The following is a 24,919-nucleotide window of genomic DNA, read 5'->3' as shown; positions in this document are numbered from 1 at the left end:
ATAACTCAGGAGAAAAAGTTAATTGTATATGGGCCTATGACTTTGAATATGGCAGCCACCATTTCGCTCTCAATTCGGGTCCACTTTAATAACAAGAATGACTTGGAGGAGGAAGTACTCCTAGATTTATAGAGCAGACTGTCCTATCAGATCTCATCCGCATGAATCTATCCAGTCTTCCCTTATTTTGTCTTAATAGAGGGTTGATGCACAAAAACTCATCTCTTGAATAATAAATAATGAATTATAATAATGAATGATACTTATTCTTCATCTCCATACTTATTTTTCACCTTATCTGTAAAATAACTTTCCTGAACTTTTCAAGCAAAAAAAAAAAAAAATCACTCAGAATGAATGAATCACGATTAAGCTTTAATATTATTTTAGGACTGAAGTTAAGCAGAGATCATTAGTGAAAGGTTTATGAATCAGCCTCAGTGCTTCTGTCATCTCCCTTTTCAGAAAGTGCAGCAGCCTGTTGTTCTCATTATATGCAGAGGTGTGAGGAACACAAGGTGATGTTTATGCCTGTGTGGGAGAAATATGATGTGTGATCTGCCTACAGAATCCAGGTCATCGAGTCTCTTGCCTTCACCTCAGGTAGAATCTGCAAGCATAGAAATACGCCAACTGTGTTTTAGCAGTTATTAGGTGTATGGCTACATGAGTAACCTTAAAGGAAAGCTTAAAGGGACACTTAAAGTGACTCCGAGCTCAGAGTAAAAATAAAATTTGAACTTACCCGGGGCTTTCTCCATCCCAGCCCTGGTCGGGACGTCCCACGCCGGCCTCCTGGCTCTTCTCCCGGCAGCTGTCCGCATAGCGCGGACAGGCCGGTCCCCCGGGCGACACTGGTGAGTGTCGGGCCTTCTCCTTCCGTATACGTCACGAATGACGTCACACGCCGGCCGCCGCGCGTCATGACGGCGGCCGGCGTGACAGCACGGCGCATGCGCGGTTTAATCGCACATGCGCCGTGCTGTCATGCCTGCCGCCGTCATGACGTGCGGCGGCCGGCGTGTGACGTCATTCGTGACTTATACGGAAGGAGAAGGCCCGACACTCGCCAGTGTCGCCCGGGGGACCGGCCTGTCCGCGCTATGCGGACAGCCGCCGGGAGAAGAGCCAGGAGGCCGGCGTGGGACGTCCCGACCAGGGCTGGGATGGAGAAAGCCCCAGGTAAGTTCAAATTTTATTTTTACTCTGAGCTCGGAGTCCCTTTAAGTCAGAAAAAAAAAATTAGTTTTACTCACCTGGGGCTTCTACCAGCCCTCTGAAGCAGTCTTGTGCCCTTGCAGCCACTCACTAATCCTCTGGTCCCCCGCTGCCAGCTAGTTTCGTTTTTGCCGATAGGCCCGTCAGGACTGGCCACACGTAGCTTTTTCCGCATTTCCAACTGCAATTAGCGCTATTGCGGGCCACAACGCGTACAAAAATACGCGTTGCCGCATTACGAACGCATAGATATGCGGCAACGCATATTTTTGTACGCGTTGCGGCCCAAAATATCGCTACTTGCAGTCGGGAATGCAGAAAAAGCTACGCATGGCCAGTCCTGACGGGCCTGTCGGCAAAAACGAAACTAGGTGGCAGCGGGGGACCAGAGGATAAGTGAGTGGCTGCGAGGGCACAGGACTGCTGCAGGGGTCCGGTAGAAGACCCAGGTAAGTAAAACTCATTTTTTTTTCTGCCTTAAGGTTCACTTTAAGTGACATGATGAGATAGACATGTGTATGTACAGTGCATAACACAAATAACTATGATGTGATGCTTCTCTTCTTTCTCTGCTTGAAAGAGTTAATATTCCACTACGCAACTTAGGCCCTTTTTCACTATCCGCCGCGCGTCACTTCCTTGTCTGCGAGTACGCAGATGATTTCCCAGAAGCCGTGCCATGCACAGCTATGGGATTTGCTGCCTCCCGCACGAAAACTGATGGCAATGTCGGCCGAATTCCTAGGCCAAGCGCCATTATTTCCTATGGCAGAGTTTCCCCGCGCAATTTGCCTGCGGGGAAACTCTGCGGATTCGGCCCGGTTTCCATGCAAGTGGAAACGGGCCCGGACAGTTTTTCTCCAGTTGGGATCCACTCCATGGGACTACTGATTAGGAATTACAGCCATAAAATACTTTTCTCTAGGAAGTCCAGTTCTCTGCCAGGAGAGGATGGATAGATCAATAGTTCATATATTTGAGTTCCCCGAGACAGACAGTTTCATTCAGCGGAGACAAAACAATAAATCTGCTTTTTTAAGTTTTTAACTACTTTTAGACCAAGATAGTAAAAATCTATGCCCTGTTTTGATGCTGATTTGGCTGCCAGGGCGTACATTTCAACTCACTGACGCTTTCGCCGATCTCGCCGCTGTCTTTCCGCCATCTCCCACCGCAGCTCACTCGGCTCTGAAGTCTCTACGAAGGCAGAGTTCCTGTGAGTGGGTCAGGAGCCGATTTCATTGGCTCCTGGCCGTGTCTTTCAAAGTAAGCAACTCCTGTTGGCTTGCATTGAAAGACACGGTCAGGAGCCAATGAAAAACGTCTCCTGACCAGCTCACAGGAACTCTGCCATCATAGAAACGGCAATGTGGGTGGCCCAGGTTCCTGATGTGTGGCGGTGGCAGCAGTTGCGGTGGGTATGTGCGGCAATTCATCGAGATTCCGCGGTTTCTGTACCAGCGGTCTCTGGTACATAAAGTGAACCAGAGACGAAGCACCCTCATGTATTTTACCATATATATCAATGGGCACATTAGAGAAAACACCTACCCTGCTCTCTGTTTCATTTTTAACTGTTCATCTTGCTTCTTATCAGCCATGATAAAATCCCCGACTGAGCATTCAGTCTGGCTTTGCTCAGGAATTTTTATAGCTGAGCCTGTTTTTTCTGGTTTCTTTTCAAGCCCAAGCCTGCCCCCTTGTGGCTCTGCTCAGGAATCATTATAGCTGAGTCATTATAGCAAAGCCAGACTGAATGCTCAGTCAGGGATTTTATCAGGGCTGATTACAAGCAAGCTGAACAGTTAAAAATGAAACAGACAGCAGGGTAGGTGTTTCCTCTAATGTTCGCACTGAGATATATGGTAAAATACATGAGGGTGCTTCGTGTCTGGTTCACTTTAAGTGGTTAAAGGACAACTGTAAGGAGAGGGATATGGAGGCTTCCATATTTATTTCCATTTAAAGAATACCAGTTGCCTGGAAGCCCTGCTGATCTATTTGGCTGCAGTGGTGTCTGAATCACACTGGAAACAAGCATGCAGCTAATCTTGTCAGATCTGACAATAATGTCAGAAACACCTGATATGCTGCATGCTTGTTCAGGCTCTATGGCTAGAAGTATAAGAGGCAAAGGATCAAGATAGCCAGGCAACTGGTATTGCTTAAAAGGAAATATATGGCAGCCCCCGAATCCCTCTCGTTACAGTTGTCCTTTAAACATAACATAGAACTGGGATATCTAAAAGTGGCTGGATAGTGTAATGGTTAAGGGCTCTGCCTCTGACACAGGAGACCTGGGTTCGAATCTCGGCTCTGCCTGTTCAGCAAGCCTGCACCTATTCAGTAGGAGACCTTGGGCAAGACTCCCTAACACTGCTACTGCCTATAGAGCGCGTCCTAGTGGCTGCAGCTCTGGCGCTTTGAGTCCGCCAGGAGAAAAGCGAGATATAAATGTTCTGTGTTTGTGTCTGTGTTTGTTAAAAGTCATTTTTAAGAATAGGAGGATAGATGCAATTGTTTATCTATTCACTTTGTTTTCACTTAAAGCTGCCAATGCTTACTTTTGTTTTGTTGTGTCCTGTTCCTCAGGGAGGTCAGAGTTCCTAAACTGCATGTTTCTTCTAAATGTAAATAGTTCATTCACAGGGTGAGCATGACAACAAGAGAAGGGACAACTTCTGCCATTTATCTGCTTCAAGCAATGTTTCCAGATGATCAGAGAACAATCTATTTGTTTTCTTTTTGCCTGTCCCTGGGGATGAATCTGTCCCTTCAAGAGACACTGAGGTTGACACAGAGTCATATGACAAAGCATTCATCTCCCAGGCTAAAACAGAGCATAACCTGTAAAATCAAATCCTTTTCCAGGTGGTCAACTCTATATTATGGTAGATTAACCACTTCCCAACCACAGGTTTTTCCCCTTAAAAACCAGAGCAATTTTCACATCACGCTCCTCCCATTCATTCGACAATAACCTTATTATTACTTATCACACTGAAATTATGATTTTTTTTTTCACCATAAATTAGGCTTTCTTTGGGTGATACTTTTTGCTAAGAATTTTTATTTTATATGCATTTTAAATGGAATACCTTATATACTAGCATATAAGCCTAATTTTTCAGCACAAAAAACTTGGCTTATATGCAAGTCAGTGGAGCAGAACGGATGGCGGAGCAGGCCCTGTTACTGGCAGAGGAGTGTAAGGATCTTGCACTAGTGATCCTGCTCTTGCCAGTTGGCTCCCTGCTGTGTCAGTGTCCCCCCTATCCTCTGCAACATGGTGTGCAGAGTGTGCTGCTCAAGACTACCTGTGTCCCCCAGGATTGTGGAGTGGAGCATGCAAGCAATGTGTGTCAGTGGTGCAAAGATTGGGGATTATTCCGTGTGGCAATCACTGTGTGTCATATCTAGGATGCCATCTAGTGGTATCTTGAAACAGAGCTGTATCATCCTTGGGGCAAATCTGGCTATGGGGAGGTGGGCTGACTTGTACTAGGGGCACATCTAGCTACTGTGGAGGGGGCTATACTGGGGTGGGGGATTATATGTGAGACAATCACTTTTTCCTGGTTTCTGAGGGAAAAGGTGGTACCTCGGCTTATAAACGGGTAGACTTATATGAGTGTAAATACGATAAGAAAAAAATCATTATTTCTCTGTTTTCGGCCATTATTGGTTTAAAATAGAACTTGCTGCCGTGGTTAATCCCACACATTTTATTTGCCCCAGTTATTGCACCTTTTAAATTGTGTCCCTAGTACAATGTATGGCGATAATATTTTATCTGGGAATAAAAGGTGTATTTTTTTTCCATTTGGTGATTTTCAACTCTTTAATTACAAGCCTTTATTTGCAAAAAATTAACAGTAATATACCCTAATGACATACATCTTAAAAAGTCCATAAGGTAACTATTTGTTTTTTTTTAATGGTGTCATTTATTTTATTTTATTTTTTACAAGTGTTTTATTTTGGTAACTATAGGGTAATATAAGGGGTTAAAATGTTATAAAAAAAAAAAGTATTTATTTATAAAGTGTATATGTGTGTGTATGTTGGGGTACATTTTTACTTTTTGGCCACAAGATGGTGCTACACTGAATTACAGCAGTGTTCCCCAACCCTGTCCTCAACGCCCATTAACAGTACATGTTTTGTGGACATCCACAGAGGTAGCTAATCAGCTCTGCTGAGACACTAATGACCTCACCTGTGCAGGTTTGTGGTTGTCTGCAAAACCTGAGCTGTTGGTGGGCCTTGAGGACTGGTTTGGGGAACTCAGAACTACAGTACTCGGAAGTAATTAGTGTATCTGTTCACATTTGTAATCTGAATGTAATGCCAACATCAGCATGATTCTGGCTTTTCATTCATCCCAGGCACTGCAATTGGGTTTGGGAACAAGCTGTTCCCATTCCCCGATCACTAAATGATGGGATAGTGGTGGGAACGAACAACAGCAGTAGGGTGATCGGGAGTGGCGGGGTAAACATTGTATGTAGGAAGTATGTGTATTTACACACCAGGGCCCATATGCAATTCACTCTTTCTCCTGAGTTTTCTCCTAGGTGATATTTTTAAACTGTTCAAAAAAAAATGCCCTTTAAGCCACCAGGAAGCAAGAAAATGCTCTACTAAAGAATCCTACTAGAAAATTATCTACTAGGAGAAAATTATCTACTAGGACAAAACTCTGGTGAAAAAGTGAATTGCATATGGCCCCAGGTCGTGAAGCATTGTGCAGTGGGGGCTTAGATACCGCACCGCACAACAATTTTGTACAGGTTTGAAAAAAAAGGGGGGAAAAATTCTACAACACAAACAAACAAACAAAAAAAAACAGACTTCCCGCAAAGAGATTTAACCACTTCCGGATTCTCGGTGCATATATATACGCCCCTGAATCCTGAAGTGTATTCCATGGAAACGGCCGCTCGTATGAGCGGCCGTTCCATGTCAGTTCACGGAGGGTGTCTCCGTGAACAGCCGGAGAGCCGCCGATAGCGGCTCGCAGGGTAAATGTAAACACACGGGGAAGACCTTCCCCGGTGTTTACATGTATACGGCGCTGCTGCGCAGCAGCGCCGTAGAGGAGATCGGTGATCCCCGGCCTCTGATTGGCCGGGGATCGCCGGCATCTGATAGGCTAAAGCCTATCCCATCAGGCGCAGGACGGAAATCCGTCCTGCGCCGCTCACAGGGGGAGGGAGAGGGAGGGAATGGGAAGGAGGCCAGGAAGCGCTGCAGAGGGGGGCTTTGAAGAGCCCCCCCGCAAGCGCAAGCAGCCGGCGGCGATCAGACCCCCCCCAGCAGGACATCCCCCTAGTGGGGAAAAAAGGGGGGAAGTCTGATCGGCCTGGCTGCTATCTGATCTGTGCTGTGGGCTGGAGAGCCCACGCAGCACAGATCAGCACAAAATTTCATGGTATGGAAGTGGTTAAATAATTCTGGCTTGCATACAATTTTCATGCAAACTGTACGTAGCTTAGAATTGGACCAGTCAAGATCAACAGGAAGTGCGTTAATTGTCCCATTTCTAAGCTGAAGGCCTGAAAGAGAATAAGGTTTTGGATTTTTTTTTAATATATTTATTCTGAACTATTGTAACCATTTTAGGTGGTAGTCTGCTTTAAACTACTTCAAGGTGTGGCCTGGCTGCCCAATTTGGTATTTTCAAATACATTATTAGGCCAGAGACTTTGAGCCACTACAGATTGCTGATCGCAGTTGCAACCGCGCAACATTTTTGCTAGTGATTTCAGCAGCAATTCCCAGCTACTTTTGTAGCAATTTTATTTTAGCGCTAGTGACTGCAATTGCAATTAGTGATTTAAGTTTTGAAGTTCTGCAGGGGATTTGGGGGTAAGCTGGTAATTTCAGGGTTGTGCAGGTGCCGCTAAATCCCTGTAAAATCGCTATGTATAGCAATTGAAAAGTGATTTTGCGGCGCTCCTATGCTTAACATTGGATCGCGCTCGCTAGCAAATTGCTACACATGTTAAAGAGAACCTGTAACAAAAAAAGTTCCCCTGGGGGTACTCGCCTCGAGAGGGGGAAGCCTCAGGGTCCCAATGAGACTTCCCCCTCCCCTGTAGCTGCAGGCAGTCCAGTGCTGGCTCCTCCGAAGTGTCCGGCAATCCTCCCTCGACAAACCTGATAAGCGCTGATAAGTGCTGATTTATTTACCTTTCCTGGCTCTAGCGGGGGCGCTGTTGTGGCTCTCTGCACGGAGATAGACGAAAATAGATGATCTCTGTCAAGTCCGCTGTACTGCACAGGCGCAGGAGACTTGCGCCTGTGCAGTAGAGCGGCACGACAGCGATCGGCTATTTTCGCCTATCTCTGAGGCGGAGAACCGATACTGCGCCTGCACTGGTGCCGGGAAGGTAAATATTTACATCCCCGCTGTTCCAGGAGCTTTATCGCTGCTGCCGTGGGACCGAGGAAGACGGGGGAAGCCTTAATAGGATCTGGAGGCGAGTACCCCCCAGGGGAGGCTTTTAAAGTTACAGGTTTTCTTTAAGGGGAATATTGAGAATGAATCAAATAATTTTTCAAAAAGACCTTGTAGTTTTGAGAAAATTGATTTAAAAAATGCGAAGGAAAAATTTTTTTTAAGCTCAGAAAAATTACAATTTAAAAACCCTTTTCCTTTGCATTTTTAAAATCAATTTTCTTTTATTTTATTTTTTCTTGTTCTCACTATTCCCCTTCACACACGTAGCAATTTTGGTGACTATAGGGGCTTTGCAATTAACCACTAAAGTCAGCACAAAATTCAGCAAAAATGTTGTAAAATTATGGTTCCTGATTACAGCTACATACGAAATTGATTATGATTTTTCCCAAAATTTAGCATTAGGATTTCACATCTTAATTGCTAATTATTATGTGAAATTTGTGCTCATCACTACCTTTTAACTAATTTATACTTGTGCTAGAGATTCGTGATTTATTCAAGTTACTATGTGTTTCTATGCATGTGACATGGCCCACAAGCCATCCTGAAAATCAAAGGTGGCAGCAGAGTCTTGAAAATAATCAGTTACTGAAGAACAGATGTTAACTGAGGAGAAGCAATAGTTTTACCAACCTTAAAGATTTCAGCAGAAATGTGTTCAAAAACGATTAAGCCACTCCTACCGCTAGCTTTCTGATCGATACAGTTCACAGTTTTAGAACAATAATTTGATTGGAATCAATCAGCTGAAATCCTGCATTTGAATACATTTTTGCTTGCTTTAAAAATGTGCATGATGGATGAGGCCCTTTAACCCTTTAGCAGCCAATTTATTTAGAGGCTTGCAAGTGCTGCAGGCCAATTTATTTTAGCACATTGCTTTTATTTCTTATTTGTTGCATTTCCTTGCTTCTAATTAGAACTGCTGTAATGTGTATTTATGACCACTTGCCACTAGGGGGCAGTGTGAGGCAATAACAGAGGACTTCTGCTTTCAGTTTCTATATTTTCTGCTAGTAGAGAGAGATCAAAGCATTTCAAGAATTTACAGCACAATGGCCTCAATTCACTAAGATCATGCTGGAGATAATAAGGCAAGAGAAAACTTACCTCCACACAGTGAGAGAGTTATCTTATCTCTTCATTCCTTACGCTACCGCCTCTGTAGTTATTTTCCACACACAGTTAATTAACAGCCTGTCTTTAACTCTGGAGTTATTTTAAGGATTGGAGAGTTAACTTAAAGAGAGTCTGAAGCGAGAATAGATCTCGCTTCAGACCTCATAGCTAGCAGGGGCATGTGTGCCCCTGCTAAAACGCCGCTATCCCGCGGCTTAACGGGGGTCCCTGTCCCCCCAAATCCCCTCCGTAATGCGGGGGAGCGCTTCCGCATTGGGGCAGGGCTAACCGCCGCAGCCCTGCCCCACGCGCGTCTGTCAGACGCGTATCTCCGCCCCTCCCCCGCCCCTCTCAGTCTTCCTTCACTGAGAGGGGCGGGGGAGAGGCGGCGATGCGCGTCTGATAGACGCGCTGGGAGGCAGGGCTGCAGCCGTTAGCCCTGCCTCCAGGAAGGAAAAAAAAGCGACCAAGTCTGCGACCAAGGTTTGCGGGGGGGGGTGGGTTGGGGGTGAAGGGACCCCCGTTAAGCCGCGGGATAGCGGCGTTTTAGCAGGGGCACACGTGCCCCTGCTATATATGAGAGCTGAAGTGAGATTAAAGGCCCATACACACGTCGGATTTTAGCGAACGACCCGTCGTTTGAACGTTCCGTCGTTCGGACGTTTTCGCGTCAAATCCGACGTGTGTACAGACTATCGTTCGGGTGATAAGACTGGTTACCAGCGATCCGCCCGGCGGATCGTTGGTAACCAGTCTTATCTCCCGAACGATAGTCTGTACACACGTCGGATTTGACGCGAAAACGTCCGAACGACGGAACGTTCAAACGACGGGTCGTTCGCTAAAATCCGACGTGTGTATGGGCCTTTAGTCTCGCTTCAGTGTCTCTTTAACAGAAAAGTTAACTTTAGGTTTGCCTGAGGTAAAATGTTTCCTGAATACGACATGCCTCATCACCATGGTAACAACTCTAGAACCGTTATTAAAGACAGGAGATAAGCTTAGTGAATTGAGGCCATTGAGTTCTGTTGACTGAGGTCAAAAGCAGCACACTAATCTCAAACGAGATAACTCTATTGAAGCTGCTAATTGGTTAAAAGAGAGGATCAGCATGGCAACTAGGAAAGCAATATGTGCAAAATGGAGTCAGTCTCAGTTCCTTCCATATGACTGTCCGTTGTGTTTTTTTTCTAACATAACCTGAGCAGTTCACTCCAGTCCTTGCAAGGATAGAAAATATCATGCAGAAAGCATTACAGCGCAGCAAGGAAGCTAACCATGCATAAACCTGAGCCTGTGTCTGGAATTCAGGCATTGCTGCCGCCTGTGACCATTTGTGCCGTCTGATACACCACAGCCATTAATGCTAGCACATATAGCTTTATATAGCAAACTTTTAAATGTGTAATAAATGTTAGAGTTGATGGTTTAGTTTTGACTTTTCTAAGCCCTTGAATAATAGTCCCCCTATTTTCTCCACAATCCCACGTACGTTGGCGTGTATACTTATCCTGCTCCATGTTTAAAGTATGTTCCAAAAGTTGATCTCATTTCTGCACCTGCATAAACCATTGATGTAAGTTCTGCTAGTGTTTCTGTCCAGTAAATCGCCGTCTCCATGGATTTGACTTTTTCAGTTTCCTCTGCGCTGTCTGCAGGCATAACATATACAAGCTTGCAATGCGCTATGCTTTTATTTTTGTAAACTGTTTCTTATTTTAGGATAAAGTTTATTTTAAAGTGTAACTCCACATACATGGTCTGTAGGGAATATGTGTTGAGTATGGTGGTGTGCATCCTGAATACAACCTAGAGAGTTCATGTACTAGGAGTCATTCCAGTGCTTCCATCACTGTATTCAGTAAACACACTGCTTCCCCTTATGTTCTGCCTTGGTAAGCACTATTCGAGGAGCTCATCTAGTCTAGAGGACCCAGGGGAAAACCTTATAGACAAATAGATGCTCCCTGCTCACGGCAAACTTACTAATTTGGCCACGACCACTAAGTTGTAAGAAGTAGGGGAACCAGTGGTAAACACTATCCTTGGCACCAACTGCTTAGGTCTAGTAAAGTTGCTCAAGTGAGAGTGGTAGTCGAAGAAAAAGCTGTGCCTGAAGTGTGCAGTTTTAGAGTTTATTTCTTACGAATTAGAGGTCACAACCAAGTTAGTAAGTTTTCTGTGAGCAGAGAGCAGCCATGTCTCTTTGAGGTTTCCCACTGGGTCCCCTAAACTAGATTAGATCCCTACTTGACTTGGTTCTTTCCTTCTTAACCTATTGTAGTAGTCATGGTAACTGTTCAATGTCAGGTCAGGGGTGGAACTAAATCTGTCACTGTCATGCACTGATGACATTAATGGATGACTGTTAGCCCATGTCCACTCAAGGCATAACTGGCATCATTGCTGATGTGTAACAAAGGCTGGGGGCTTCATGAACATTTTTCTTAGTGCTACTGGGGATGATTCACAAAGCTTCTCTGTTGAATCATCTCACCTTACGTATTAACTCACTATTTATCTCTACTTAAATGATTTAACTCATGATTTATCTTGCCTTATGTAACTTAACCCATGAGTCACCTCTCCTTAACTGATTTAACCCTCTGGGCGATGCAATTAGATCGCCCAGGAGGGGGCGCAGCACTTTTTTTTTAAACATTTTTATTTTTTAAATCATGTAGCGAGCCCTGGGCGCAGCGGCATCCCCCCACCCACTCCGATCGCCTTCGGCGATCAGAGTAAGCAGGAAATCCCGTTCAGAACGGGATTTCCTGCTGGGCTTCCCCGGTCGCCATGGCGGGATGACATCACCGACGTCATGGACGTCGTGACGTCAGAGGGAGTCCCGATCCACCCCTCAGCGCTGCCTGGCACTGATTGGCCAGGCTGCGCAAGGGGTCGGGGAGGGGGGGGGGGGCTGCGCGGCACGGCGGCGAGCGGCGGCGATCAGAAGTTACACACAGCTAGCAAAGTGCTAGCTGCGTGTAACAAAAAAAAAATTATGCAAATCGGCCCAGCAGGCCCTGAGAACTCCTCCTGCGGGACATACCCCGAGCTCAGCTCGGGATTATCGCCCAGGAGGTTAATTCCTGTTTTTTTCTCTCCTTATCAGTTTATCTCATGAATTATCTCTCCTTACAGTTAAGGTGAAACACAAGTAAGCTTTGTGAATTCTCTCCCTTATGCCTGGTACACACGATGAGATTTTTGGGGATATTTTCTGCCGGATAGATTATTTCCAACATGTCCAATCTGATTTCCTATTGATTTTGCATAGGCGTGAACTAAAAATAGATCGGAAAATCGATCGGACATGTTGGAAATAATCTTATTTGGCAGTAAATCTGCCAAAAGATCTCATCGTGTGTACCAGGCATTAGTGCTATATGTGGCTATAATACAGCAGCTCTGGATGCATTTCCTGGCTCACAGAAACAAAGACAAAAAGACAAAGACAAACACTTATATCGCGCTTTTCTCCTGGCAGACTCAATAGGCAGAAGCAAAAAAGTAGTAGCAAAAAAAAAGAATGATTTGCTTAGCTCTACTATTTACATTTAGATATTTAGATTTACTTAAAGGGGCACTACAGCGAAAAACTGTAAAATTTTAAATATGTGCAAACATATACAAATATGAAGTACATTTTTTTCCAGAGTTAAATGAGCCATAATTTACTTTTCTCCTATATGCTGTCACTTACAGTAGGCAGTAGAAATCTGATAGAAGTGACAGGTTTTGGACTAGTCAATCTCTTCATAGGGGATTCTCAGCAAGGCTTTTATTCTTTAACCAGCTGAGCGGTCTGGACGAGCTCAGCTCGTCCAACACCGCCAGCGGCTGCCGCTCAGGCCCTGCTGGGCCGATTTTAACGAAATAAAAAGCAGCACACGCAGCCGGCACTTTGCCAGCCGCGTGTGCTGCCTGATCGCCGCCGCTCTGCGGCGATTCGCCGCGAGCAGCGGCGAAAGAGGGCCCCCCTAGCCGCCTGAGCCCAGCGTAGCCGGAACAAAAAGTTCCGGCCAGCGCTAAGGGCTGGATCGGAGGCGGCTGACGTCAGGACGTCGGCTGACGTCGATGACGTCACTCCGCTCGTCGCTATGGCGACGATATAAGCGAAACAAGGAAGGCCGCTCATTGCGGCCTTCCTTGTTTATTCTGGGCGCCGGAGGCGATCGGAAGATCGCCTCCGGAGCGTCCTCTAGTGGGCTTTCATGCAGCCAACTTTCAGTTGGCTGCATGAAATAGTTTTTTTTTTATTTAAAAAAAACCCTCCCGCAGCCACCCTGGCGATTTAATCAGAACGCCAGGGTGGTTAAAAAGACATTCCCTAAAAAGGATTTAAGCAATGATGCTGGTCAGCTTCCCTGCTCCCTACACAGTTTTTTTGGCAGTTGGACAGAGCAACTGCCATTCACCAAGTGCTTTTGAAAATAAATATATGCCTGAGAATCCCCTATAAAGAGATGGACTAGTCCAAAACCTGTCACTTCTGTCAGATTTCTACTACCTACTGTAAGTGACAGCAACATAGGAGAAAAGTAATTTATGGCTCATTTTACTCTGGAAAAAAATGTACTTCTTATTTGTATATGTTTGCACATATTTTACATTTTACAGTTTTTCGCTGTAGTGCCCCTTTAAATAGGAAATACATATGGCAGCCTTCATATCCCTCTCACTTCAGGTTTCTTCTAATGGGATATCCCGTATACGCACTGTACCATGAAACATACACATTCTTATTTCTATCAAGTGTACTTACACACCCTGAAGAAAACCTAAGATGCATTTAAAGCCCAGTTAAATGCATTTCCCTGCTGACCAGAGAAGGATCATCCACAAGGCAACCTAAGCATGTGCCCGGGGCATACTGGGTATCAGGGGGGCCAACTGCCACTTTCTCTCTCCCATCTCCCACCTCGGATTGCCAAAAGGACCATCACGATTAGCCAAAGCCAAACCTTGCCAAGGACTCGATTTCATCTTAATCCATCATTGCTGCTGACCAATAACAGACGATTCCTGAATGCCTTTATGTCTCTTCTCTGGCAGCAGTTTAGCTTGTGCAGTCCTGGAAGGATGATTGTTTTGTACTTTGCTTTGTAACAAATGCCCAGCCACCATCTATTGTCTATGGCCAGCTCTAGAAAGCAAGAACATTTTTATTGTTCACTCTGATATGATGTTCCACTATTCCAGCTAAACTCCAGCAAGTTTCAGCCTCTTTCCTCCTGGGGCATTTTACAAGCACATGGGTCACGCACTGCACAGGCCGGCCTCACAGTCGGAGCTGGGAAAAAAGGGCGCATGCCGCTAGTGGACAAAAAGGGCGCCGCCATTCACTCCCATAATAAATAGCGTTTAATGGGCGCCGAGTAGGAAAAAAGGGCGCCGGAGCTAAATAAAGTTTATAAACGGCGCCAGGAGCTAAATAAAGTTTACAAACGGCGCCCGGCGATGTTTAATGATTTATAACTGAACTTGTGGTGATTTACGTTTATAAAATGCACCCGTGCCGAATAACGTTTATGAAAATAATAAACATATTTATCTTATTTAAATAATTAAAACATTATTTAAAGTTTTATCTCTTACTGTTTGTAAAACATTATTATTCACAAAATAAAGCGATCAGTACGTAACGTAAATTGCAAATTTTTTTTTGAATCCACAATTAGTAAAACATTATTATCCACATAATAAAGGGGGGTCTTAGGTTTAGGCACCAACAGGGGGGTCTTAGGTTTAGGCACCAATAGGGGGGTCTAGGGGTTAGGGGTAGGTACAGGGAGGGGTACTTAGGCAACAACAGGGGGGGGTCTTAGGTTTAGGCACCAACAGGGGGGTCTTAGGTTTAGGCACCAACAGGGGGGTCTTAGGTTTAGGCACCAACAGGGGGGTCTTAGGTTTAGGCACCAACAGGGGGGTCTTAGGTTTAGGCACCAACAGGGGGGTCTTAGGTTTAGGCACCAACAGGGGGGTCTTAGGTTTAGGCACCAACAGGGGAGTCTAGGGGTTAGGGATAGGTACAGGTAGGGTTCTGTGTAAGAGTAGGCTTAGGTATAGTTTTAGTAAAATTTTAGTAATAATTACTAATGTATTACAACATTTATTACGAACGTAGTTATATTTATATCATCTTTATAAACAATATTTTCAAATTTTATTATAACAACAAACCATAAATGACGGTTATTCACAATAATATACAATTATAACAATTAAACATATATTATTGGTTTTTTTATAAACGTAATTATAAGTTTAACTTTTGAAACAGGGAAGATTAACGTTTTCACAATTTCCGATTTCATAAACATTATTTAATGATTTATAATTTTGTTAAACATTATTTGTAAACGAAATATAGCACACTATATTTATAAACCCTATTAATGATTAATTATTATTTAGAGTTTACACCCCGCGCCCTTTTTGTCCAGGCGCCCTTTTTGTACGTACGCCTCACAGTCACTTGTTGAAATGAACACCATGTATGCAGCACTTTTCAAAACTAAATAATCCCATATGTAACATAGAAATTCTAGCAAGTAAACAGACGTAGTTAATATAAACAGAATACATACAAAAAGCATGGCTCTTTTCTTGGAAAAAACCAAAGCAGGCCAGATGGTATATGTTAATTGAAAACAGATTTATAGCGTTGCGCTCAGAAATGAAGAGACTCACAAAATGTACTTTTCATGGTTCTGCTCCGAAATAAGACACAGCCACGGTGGCATTTCAGAATCCCAGCTTCCTTATGGTCCTGATCAGAGTTCCCTGGGTGCCAATAACTAGCTGAGCATCATGGGAGTGTTTCTCAATAAAGTGAGGGTGGTCATAGGTCATATAGCTACCATGCATGAAGCCTAATGTCACTACTCTTCTCTGCACATCTCCTCTAGTGATACGCCCCCAATGTGTTTATTACTGTACCGAGCATGCAAACGTAGCTCCATAGTGCAGATCAGTGGCGTAACTAAAGAGCTTGGGGCCACAGTGTGAGTTTGACGTGGTGCACCAAACACTCTAATGATATGGAGCCCCAAAACCTACCATGGACAACTGCAGTGTCACAGAGGTGTAAGAACTATTCAAGGCACAAAAAGAGGTGTTCATTACCAGCAGAGCACCAATGAAAAGCTAATAAGATGGATGAAGGGGGGGTGTAAGGGGCTAAAAATAGACCAAAAAGCCCTCTTACTAAAATACCATGCAAAACAGAAGTTTGCCTTCTTATGCTGGGCATACACGGCGCAATAGTTATCTGATGGCCCGATTGATAATATTCAACATGTCCGATCACCGCGGCGGATCGACTCCGCGCTCGATCCCCGCGGGCGGACAATGGAAGAAACAAGCGGCTGATAAGGAACTGCCCATGGGGACGAGCGGGAATCGATCCACACGCCTGTGCGGGCGAGCGGGGACGCGCCGGCATCGAGCCAGCGGCTCGATTACGGCGCAGAATTGCACTGTGTATGCCCAGCATTAAAACAAAACGTGTTTGTGATTATTCAAGTTGGAGTGAGTATATGAGGTCTCACACAAGGCATCACTGCTGAATATGCAGATCATCCCTATGTTGTCCCTGAAAGTCATAAAGCACCTCCAGAACCGCTGGAATGCAATGATGTGTCAGCTTGTTAATTGTACAGAGCCACAATAATCCAACATGCATTCAGACTGTTTCATACTGGTTGGTCCTCATCAGTGCATGACCTGGATTAATGTGGCTCTATGGTGTGGAACTTGAGACTCCAACAGTCACAATTTGCCCAGCAAGCTCATGGTAAACCAGAAATCGTAGGAGAGTGTATGGGGCTAAAAAGGACCAAAAAGCCATTTTTTCTGAAACAAAAGGCAGAACGGAAATTTTTCTTCATACTGAAATTGATGGGGAATGTGGTGTATGGGCAGCCAACAGATCTGTCGTTAATCATATTTGATTAGAGAGAGATTTGTCTCTTGGTAGGATCTGCCCATTATTGCTAGATGGATGGTTACCTTTATGTCTCCTGCAGTGGCGTAGCAATAGGGGTTGCAGTGGTTGCGACCACATCGGGGCCCTTGGGCCAGAGGGGCCCCGCAAGACCCTCCCTCAACTGCTTAGTCCTATTAGCTTAGTCCTGTGCTTGGAATAATCACTTCTATAGATGCTTTGAATGATGATCATTAACAAGCTATTTCCCATCCCCTTCTTGCACCTCTGACACTGTAGTTGCCATTGGCAGGTTTTGGTGCACCATATAAATTGTTATGTATAGAGTGCTTGGGGGCCCCAATGTAAAACTTGCACCGGGGCCCACAGCTCCTTAGCTACGCCACTGGAACTGCATCAGATCCAGGTCTTTTTGAAAAGAAATGTGACGTGTCCCTACAAGTGAACTTGACCTCCATAGCAAATTTGGTAATGTTTGGGAGTTTAATCAGAATATTAGAGCAATAGACTTCAGGCAGGGAACATTCTTGTCTTTCAGTTTTCGGCGCGTTTTTCTGCGTACTTTTTCTGCACACCAAGGGCCTGATTCACAAAGCGGTGCTAACAGTTAGCACGTTAGTGAAAAGCCCTTTATCATGACTAAACTCTGTTTAGGCATGATAAGTTTAGGTGTGATAAGTTTAGGCCTGATAAGTTTAGGTGTGATGAGTTTTTAGGCGTGATAAGTTTAAGCACCAACTGGGTTAGCACCGCAGTGCACAGCTGATCAAAAGTTTTGCGCTCGCAAAGTCTGGTGCACTTTGCATAGAGTTTAATGGCGCTGCTTTGCGTGCGGGACTTTGCGCGCGATCTAAACTTATCTAAACTTATCATGCCTAAACTTATCATGCCTAAATTTATCATGCCTAAACTTATCATGCCTAAACTGAGTTTAGGCATGATAAAAATGGTTATCACGCCTAAAGTCTTTAACTGGGTTATCACCGCTTTGTGAATCGAGCCCTAAGTGTGTTACTTTCTATGCAGGAAGACGCACACGTTTTTTTCACAGCAGCTGATGTAATTGATAGAGAAAACTGACAAAATGCGCATAACTAGCCCAATGATTAACATGAGTTCTCAGTTTTTCTGTGCAGAAAACGCGCACGAAAACAGTCAAGTGTGTTCCCTGCCTCAATGTTTACCAGTCTGACTCATTTACCTGTTTCTGCATAAAGAGGCTGCAAGGAAAGTGAACTTAGTAGGAAAAGTTGATATTGTGACTCCCCCTACAGGAAATCTTTATAACAGCATCCGTCTCTAACAGTCACCATGCAGCAGCCCATATGGGAGACACATAGAGAAACGCAGCTTATCCTTATTAATCTGCAGCACTGACTGATCACACATTTATGGCCTCTATGTGCCACACCCATATATATATTTAGAAATGCCCAGATGTTGCTGCATATGTTTTTCAGCCATTGGTCATAGTCTTTTCTTAACCCTTTGCGGTAGTGCAATAATACATAGTGAGATGCATAGGAAGTGCTATATTTAATCTTCAATACAGTGCACACATCATGCTGAAAATGTATTTCAGATGAGGACAAGGGTTCTGCCTTTGATTTGCTTCTCTTTATCAGTGTGCTGTGAGTCTGGCAGGAATACAGAAGCCGCGCTCCTATTAGGAGACCACACATACTCTCTGGGTTGTTTTTATGCACTTTAGTCTATTTTCGTCCCTGGAAGTTGGAACCTTCTATAAAGAGTTGAGCTTCCACATCTGTGTGGTGTGACCATATAGGTTACCCAGCATGATATCCGCTCACTCTTATGTCTGTCTATAGACAAATTATGAGCATCTCTCTCGGTCCACTCATTAACGGTAAAGTAGGCTAAGTATGTTGTGGCTCTCCTTTCTTATGGAGTAGCGCAACCCCATAGTGTCCAATATGCGAGGGCATCAGACATTGTGTGCATTGCAGTATACCCAGAGCCGGATTAAGGCTAAATGGGGCCCTAAGCAAAGTAAATGATTTGGGCCCCCCCATCATGTCATAATAGAATCAGAAGACGCAGCTGCACAGCAACATGCCGCACACACCGGGGCAGCCGAGCTACTGGTTGCTATGGGCAACAGCCCGCTTTCCTCTGTGGGTGCACAATGCAGGGAATAGCAGCGGCAAAATGCAGAGTGAGAGATGAATGGCTGGGACATTTGCACTCAGGGGCTGGGGCACCCCTGTGAAGAGGGCGCCAGATTTCACAGCAGCAGCACTTTCCCCCTGCATCTCCCGCCTGGCAATAGCAGAAAGCTCTGGACACCGCCAAACCAGAAACCGTTCCCCAGACAGAATTACATAACCACCCCCACCACCGAACAACCGATTTCCTCCCAAACTAGACAGCCACCATGCAGCCTCCATCCCGGTGAATACGATAGTCCAGCAGAGAAGGCAGCCGCAGCGAGGGAGAATGACAGCACCAGATGACTCACATTCACCTATTGCGATCCAAGGAATAGAGGTCCCATCATCCGAAGCCCATCTGTCTCCTCTAGAGTGCTGCCGCTCTATTACTACTATTATTACTACTTCCTGTCTGATCTGAGAATCAGGAAGATCAGAGCGAGCAGCTACACTGTAGAAGAGACAGATGGGTTTCAGATGACGGGATCTCTATCGCTTGGATCATGGATAGGTGAGTGAGCGTTTGCCATTTTCTGCTATCATTCTTGCTGCAGCTGTGGTTCTCTGTGGGAAGGGAGGGAGGAGTGGGCAGCGGCAGAGCGCACAGTAGCAGGAGGGGGACCTAGGAGGAGAGCCTGGCTCTGAAGACAATCAGCAGCGCACTGCATCATTTGACAAGACAAATAACATTTATATTGCGCTTTTCTCCTGGCGGACTCAAAGTGCCAGAGCTGCAGCCACTAGGACGCGCCCTATAGGCAGTAGCAGAGTTAGAGAGACTTGCCTAAGGTCTCCTACTGAATAAGTGCTGGCTTACTGAACAGGCAGAGCCGAGATTCGAACCCTGGTCTCCTGTGTCAGAGGCAGAGCCCTTAAAAGGACTCCGAGCAGTGCCTGTGGGTATGCCTTTAAGCATACCCACAACTAATTAATTACATCCTCACACCTACCAGCATGATGTTTGTAATTATATCCCCCTGGGTTCCTTATATTTCATTGCATTGTGCTGAATTGAGCTGCCGACTTTGGAGAAAAGTCGTTCTGTGTAATACAATGTAACTATGGAAAGATGCATATCATTTTGAAACTCTCTTTCTCCTCTTTCCAATGATAGATAAACTGCCATCCTACGCCTTTTAGTGAAACTAAGGCATAGGGTGGCGGTTGATATATCATTGGAAAGAGGAGAAAGAGAGCTTTAAAATGATAGGCATCTTTCCATAGATTCTGCACTGCTCAGAGTACCTTTAACCATTATACCATCCAGCCACCGCTGACAGGATGGCGAGGGCTGGTTTATGTGCTGATGGGGCCCCTTTGACTCTGAATGGGGCCCCAAGCGACTGCTTTTGTTGCCTGCTCGGTAATCCGGCCCGGAGTATACCACAATGTATACGGTACATTTTTACGGTATAACTAGTAGATTGGTGCCCCAGTGGGCACAGGTCTTTTGAAAGGAGCGATGTGTTGTTACGTTTCATACGCTAGACTTAACTTAGGTGTGGCGGACGAAAAAAGACTGCCTCTGCCAAGAATCTAGCATTCTTCTTGCATGTGTACAGCAGTTGCCCAATGTCATCTAAAGATCCAGCATGCAAGGTCTTTAGCAACACCCGAGCAGCCTCCGATCGCATTGTTCTCCTCACTCACCACTCTCGCTTCAAGCCATTCTGTCATTGCTGCATGTTGTCTATCCCTCCCCTCCCCCTCCCATAACAACAGATGCATTGCTAGGCACATCTGTATAGCATCTACTCTGTACTGTCTCCGAGGGATCATTAATAATCCATGCCGGGCGACAGTCGTACATTTGTATGAGAGTTTAGACATTAGTTTACATGCAACTCCATAACTTCCTCCAGCCATTAGATGGTGCTGTTAAGTGGAAATAAGATGGCTTCTCTGTTCATTTAATGGGCAGTCGACCTACTGGTGAAACTTGAAAATTAGAATAGAGTATAAATGTCCATTTATTTCATTAGCGCTTTTTAAATCCATAATAATTCAACTTAAAAGGTGAAACTAATGTATGTAATAGGAACCCTTTTCAGGTGTTTTGGATTAATTTGCTGATTAGAGTCCGATGCTTTGAGCCTAGAATATTGAACATTTTCACAGTCTTCTAATGTTCTGAGATTTTCATAAGCTGTAAACCATAATCATCAAAATTATAACAAATAAAGCCTTGAAATATATCGTTATGCATGTATGGAGTCTATGTCATATATTAGTTTCACATTTCAAGATGAATTACTGAAATAAATGCACTTTTGCACGATATACTATTTTTTTGCGCGAAATATACACTCACCTAAAGGACTATTAGGAACACCCGTTCAATTTCTCATTAATGCAATTATCTAATCAACCAATCACATTGCAGTTGCGTCAATGCATTTAGGGGTGTGGTCCTGGTCAAGACAATCTCCTGAATTCCAAACTGAATGTCAGAATGGGAAAGAAAGGTGATTTAAGCAATTTTGAGTGTGGCATGGTTGTTGGTGCCAGACGGGCCGGTCTGAGTATTTCACAATCTGCTCAGTTACTGGGATTTTCACGCACAACCATTTCTAGGGTTTACAAAGTATGGTGTGAAAAGGGAAAAACATCCAGTATGCGGCAGTCCTGGGGGCGAAAATGCCTTGTTGATGCTAGAGGTCAGAGGAGAATGGGCCGACTGATTCAAGCTGATAGAAGAGCAACGTTGACTGAAATAACCACTCGTTACAACCGAGGTATGCAGCAAAGCATTTGTGAAGCCACAACACGCAAAACCTTGAGGTGGATGGGCTACAACAGCAGAAGACCCCACCAGGTATCATTCATCTCCACTACAAATAGGAAAAAGAGGCTACAATGTGCACGAGCTCACCAAACTTGGACAGTTGAAGTCTGGGAAAATGTTGCCTGGTCTGATGAGTCTCGATATTCAGAATTTGGTGTAAACAGAATGAGAACATGGATCCATCATGCCTTGTTACCACTATGCAGGCTGGTGGTGGTGTAATGGTGTGGGAGATGTTTTCTTGGCACACTTTAGGCCCCTTAGTGCCAAATGGGCATAATTTAAATGCCACGGGCTACCTGAGCATTGTTTCTGACCATGTCCATCCCTTCATGACCACCATGTACCCATCCTCTGATGGCTACTTCCAGCAGGATAATGCACCATGTCACAAAGCTCAAATCGTTTCAAATTGGTTTCTTGAACATGACAATGAGTTCAATGTACTAAAATTGCCCCCACAGTCACCAGGTCTCAACCCAATAGGGCATCTTTGGGATGTGATGGAACGGGAGCTTCGTGCCCTAGATGTGCATCCCACAAATCTCCCATCAACTGCAAGATGCTATCTTATCAACATGGGCCAACATTTCTAAATAATGCTTACAGCACCTTGTTGAATCAATGCCACATAGAATTAAGGCAGTTCTGAAGTCGAAAGGGGGTCAAACACTGTATTAGTATGGTGTTCCTAATAATCCTTTAGGTGAGTATATATATATATATATATATATATATATATATATATATATATATATATATTAGAGATGACCTGTCAATGTATCATCCCAGGGGTTATAAACAGTTCATTGTGTATCATAACAGGAGCTATAAAGAAATATTCATATCAATGAATGAATATGGTTTGGCCTTGTGGTAATGAAGTCTCAGTGTTTAGTAAATGAAACAATAAAGGCAAGATCTAATGAAGCTGTAAACACAGTCAGTGTTTATTTTGAGTTAGGGTTAATTATAGGAAAGACCAGTTACACTATGCAAATGTAATAATAGCTGTCACAGCAGGCTGGACCCAGACCTGATAGTATCTTAATTGCATAGATTCTTGTTTTAACACAAGCTAAATGACCACATGTTGTCAACACTTGTGATGTGTACATGAAAAGCTGATATGCTTATGTTTGTTTCTTATCACACCCTTCCTCCTTTGATTCTAATGAAAACATACTTATCAGTGGTGGTCCCAGCAGGACCCCAACACATGCCTGTAAAGATCTCTACATGGCTTGCCTATATGCAGGGCCGTTTCTAGACTTTTTGCTGCCTGAGGCAAACTTGTGAAGATTTTTGTTCGATTTTTATTAAATGGGATTTTTTTTATTTAATCTAATCTATTTTAAAAATTGTATAATGTATGCTCTAGTAGAGTGCTGTAGAGTGGACCCGATTGGGCTCAGGGGCTCAGCTATTTATGTCAATCCAGTGCTACAAACAGAAATTTGGGGGCCCCTCACACATCATCAGGCCTGCCCCCCCTCCCCACGCCCACCCATCTGTCACAGTGCAGGCTAGCCAGAATAGGTGCCACAGTACAGGTTAGCCAGTATAGGTGTTGCAGTACAGGTTAGCCAGTATAGGTGTTACAGCACAGGTTAGCCAGTATAGGTGTCGCAGTACAGGTTAGCCAGTATAAGTGCAGCAGTACAGGTTAACCAGTATAGGTATCGCAGTACAGGTTAGCCAGTATAGGTGTCTCAGTACTGGTTAGCCAGTGTAGGTGTTGCAGTACAGGTTAGCCAGTATAAGTGTTGCAGTACAGGTTAACCAGTATAGGTGTTGCAATACTAGTTAGCCAGTGTAGGTGTTGCAGTACAGGTTTGCCAGTATCAGTGTTGCAGTACAGGTTAGCCAGTATAGGTGTCACTGTACAGGTTAGCCAGTATTGGTGTCGCAGTACAGGTTATCCAGTATAAATGCTGCAGTACAAGTTATCCAGTATAGGTGCCACAGTACAGGTTATCCAGTATAAGTGCTGCTGTAAAGGTTAACCAGTATAGGTGTTGCAGTACAGGTTAGCCAGTATAGGTGTCGCAGTACAGGTTAGCCAGTATAGGTGTCACAGTACAGGTTATTCAGTATAAGTGCTGCTGTAAAGGTTAGCCAGTATAGGTGTTGCTGTACAGGTTAACTAGTATAGGTGTGGCAGGACAGGTTAGCCAGTATAGATGTTGCAGTACAGGCTAGCAAGTATAGGTGCCATAGTACAGGATCCCAATCCCCCCCCTCCCCTTCAGTGGTGTCCTCCTTTCTCTCTCTCTCTCTCCCACCTTCCCTCCACAGCGATAGTGGGCGCTGGTGCTGTTACTCATCGTGCCTCTTGCAGTGCAGATCGCACCACCAGTTCTGGTCCTCTCTGTCTACAGTACTGGGGCACAGCTTGATGACATCACCCTGGTACCATGGACAGAGGAGACTGGAGCTGGTGGTGCGATCTGTGTAGGCGAGAGGCAAGGTGAGTAACAGCACCAGCTGCCCACTATCGCTGTGGAGGGAGGGAGAGAAAGAGAGAGAAGGGGGGAAGAGATTAAAAAACATGATTGTCAAAGCTGCAATCACGATTTTGATTTTTTAACGGTGTTGGGGGCGGGCCCCTCACTCTAGTGTTAGTTGTCCCCCCGATGACGGCCCTGTCACCAGAGCCTGATTAGAAGGCATCTAGTGCGCTTGTGCAGGCAAGCCACTATTATTATTATTGTTCGATCGGAAAGCTGCTATTGCGCATGCGTGCAGCACCAACAAGCCTTTGTCACCGGACTTTGTGGTGTCCCACACAGCTGAAATGGGGCTGAAAGGGAGGACAAGGGAAACCTCTTTAGGGTGATGCTTACAGATTGGACCAGATGGATCGGGGAATGATCGTTCGTCGGTAGAGATCCCCGATCCATCTGGTCGTGCGTCCATCCATTGTGTGTAGCCCAGAGGACATTATCAGTACCCTGTCTCTGTGGTGAGACTAGCAGTAAAACCTCATGCTGTATGGATAATAGCCTGTTTGACAGTTATAGGCGTCAGGGAAATTTCACATGCACCTCAAAGCAGAGTTATATAAACAGAGTGGCTGCACAGAGCCTGGTGTTTGCAGGGTAAAGCCCTTTTACCAATGGCCTGTTGTGCTGACTGTTGCTCTCTGAGGCTTCTGGCCAGTCACATTAACAGTAGGACACAGCATCTGACAAAACAGCTTTCCT

At 44.7% G+C, this 24,919-nt stretch overlaps 1 long non-coding RNA gene across 1 annotated transcript in view; it reads right to left on the bottom strand.

Annotated features, from left to right (window-relative positions):
* Positions 1–354: 354 nt before the first annotated feature.
* Positions 355–24,919, bottom strand: part of LOC137566109 (uncharacterized) — a 170,472-nt gene continuing 145,907 nt past the window's right edge. Inside the window, exon 3 of the long non-coding RNA XR_011030967.1 lies at positions 355–610. This is a non-coding gene — a long non-coding RNA (uncharacterized lncRNA). The remainder of the gene's footprint in view (positions 611–24,919) is intronic.

This window comes from Hyperolius riggenbachi, chromosome 1 (assembly GCF_040937935.1).
Source record: "Hyperolius riggenbachi isolate aHypRig1 chromosome 1, aHypRig1.pri, whole genome shotgun sequence".
In the NCBI taxonomy this organism is placed as follows: Eukaryota; Metazoa; Chordata; class Amphibia; order Anura; family Hyperoliidae; genus Hyperolius; species Hyperolius riggenbachi.
Note: the sequence above shows the minus strand (reverse complement) of the source record. Positions and strands in the feature narration are given on the sequence as shown.